This window comes from Babylonia areolata, chromosome 13 (assembly GCF_041734735.1).
Source record: "Babylonia areolata isolate BAREFJ2019XMU chromosome 13, ASM4173473v1, whole genome shotgun sequence".
NCBI classification, from domain to species: Eukaryota; Metazoa; Mollusca; class Gastropoda; order Neogastropoda; family Buccinidae; genus Babylonia; species Babylonia areolata.
The window spans coordinates 26,660,831-26,663,330 of record NC_134888.1 but is presented as its reverse complement, the minus strand read 5'-3'; the positions used below and the strand labels follow the sequence as shown (position 1 = coordinate 26,663,330).

Sequence of the window (2,500 nt, the reverse complement as noted above, 5' to 3'; positions counted from 1 at the left end):
ATGATGATGATAGTTGGTGGTGGTGGTGATGATTATGATGATGATGATGATGATGGTTGGTGGTGGTGGTGATGATTATGATGATGATGATGATGATGGTTGGTGGTGATGGTTATGACTATGATGATGATGATGATGATGGTTTATGGTGGTGGTGATGACTATGATGATGATGATGATGATGATGATGATGGTTTATGGTGGTGGTGATGACTATGATGATGATGATGATGATGATGATGATGATGATGATGATGGTTGGTGGTGGTGGTGATGATTATGATGATGAGGATGATGGTTGGTGATGATGATGATGATGATGATGATGATGATGATGATGCTATGATGATGCTATGATGATGATGATGATGATGATGATGGTTGTTGGAGGTGGTGATGATTATGATGATGATGATGATGATGATGATGATGATGATGGTTGTTGTTGGTGGTGATGATTATGATGACGATGATGATGATGATGATGATGATGATGATGATGCTGATGATGATATGATGATGATGATGATGATGATGATGATGATGATGATGGTGATGATGATGATGATGATGATGATGATGATGATGATGATTATGGTTGGTGGTGATGGTTGTGGTGATGATGATGATGATGGTTGGTGATGGTGGTGGTGGTGATGATGGTTGTTATTGGTAGTGGTTATGGTGGTGGTGATGATTATGATGGTGATGGTGGTGGTGGTGATGATGATAATGATGATGATTGTGGTTGTGATGGTGATGGTGATGATGATGATGGTTGGTGATTGTGATGATGGTTGTTGGTGGTGGTGGTGATGATGATTATGATGGTTGGTGGTGATGGTGATGGTGATGAATATGATGATGATGATCATTGCTGATGGTGATAGTCATGATGATGATAATGGTTGGTGGTGGTGGTGGTGATGATGATGATGATGATGATGATGGTGATGATGATGATGATGATGATGATGATGATGGTTGGTGGTGGTAGTGATGATGATGAATAAACAGAGTGGATCCGAAGCCGATCGTAGTGAGCGAGATGGAGTATAGAGGTGAAGGCAGCCGCAGAGATAGGAAGGGGCAGTTTTGTGAATGCATCTATAACATAGAGTGCCGGTAATGCCAAGAAAATAAATGTTCTCCCTTGGGGAGAAACAAAAGTAAAATCTCCATCGCGATCACCATCACAAAACCCATTTACAATCATCAGTTCAAACAAGAAACAAAACTCAAACAGGGATTTCCCAAAGTTATTTATAGCGACATTCTTCGAATGATGTACATCAGCCTGTTCATCTCGACTACCGTTTCCAAAGTTAGAATCATAGTTCACAATGTCTTCAATACTCGACTGCTCACTACCTGTCCTTGTATTCAAATCACCACACGTGATCATGTACACATCTTCGTCGTGCATCACATTAAACAAACATTCTTCCAAAATCAATACACCATCATTCAAATCTGTTTCAGTAAATAGTGGACCTCCATCGGGTACAACGCAAGAAGCAACTAGAACCACATCTTTATCCACATTGAAAACACTTCTGTGAAGTCTGATTGCCACGGCATTCTCACACTCTAAAGTGGTTTCCTTCACGTACTGTTCTACACTATTCTTTACTAATACTAGAACGCCTCCTGAATTTCTTCCTTGTGACTTAAAAAAAAAATGTTACTGTAATCAAAATATGAATCAAGAAAAAGTTTCTGTTAAACACAAGAAATGAAATATATTGACATAACTTATAAAGATAAAATCGTTCAATTTAGAATAAAGGTTTCCCACATTATAATCAAGAAATGTCCCCTCCTTGGCATGGTCAAGCCTGTCCTATTTATTCCTGACCCACAAGTTTCTGTCACTATCACTGCCAGGTGTGCTGTTTTCCCAGTGGGCGTGAAGCTCTGTCTGCTGTCAGTGTCGAGAGAGAGAGAGAGAGAGAGAGGGGAGGGAGAGAGAGAGAGAGAGAGAGAGAGAGAGGGGGGGAGGGAGAGGGAGAGAGAAAGAGAAAGAGAGAGAGAGTGGCAGGGAGAGGGAGAGAGAGAAACAGAGAGAGAGGAGGGGGAGGGAGAGAGAGAGAGAGAGAGAGAGAGGGAGAGGGAGGGGGAGAGAGAGAGGGGGGAGGGAGAGAGAGAGAAAGTGAAAGATAGAGTGGCAGGGAGAGGGAGAGAGAGAGAGAAACAGAGAGAGAGGGGGAGGGAGAGAGAGAGAGAAACAGAGACAGAGGGGGGAGGGAGATATATATAGAGATAGGGAGGGAGAGAGAAAGAGAGAGGGAGAGAGAGAAAGAGAAATTGGGAGGGAGGGAGAGAGGGGAAGGGAGAGAGAGAGACAGAGAGAGAGAGAGAGAGAGAGAGAGAGAGAGGGGAAGGGAGAGAGAGAGAGAGAGAGAGAGAGAGAGAGAGAGAGAGAGAGAGAGAGAGAGAGACACTTTGACACTTTGACTCTTTACTGTCATTATCTTCACAGCCCATGTGACAGGGGGGT

The 2,500-nt window shown here is 42.8% G+C and overlaps 1 long non-coding RNA gene across 1 annotated transcript in view; it reads left to right on the top strand.

Annotated features, from left to right (window-relative positions):
• The window catches only part of LOC143288895 (uncharacterized), a 7,102-nt gene that overhangs the window by 3,443 nt on the left and 1,159 nt on the right, over nt 1-2,500 (top strand). The gene's annotated exons all lie outside the window — the stretch shown is intronic.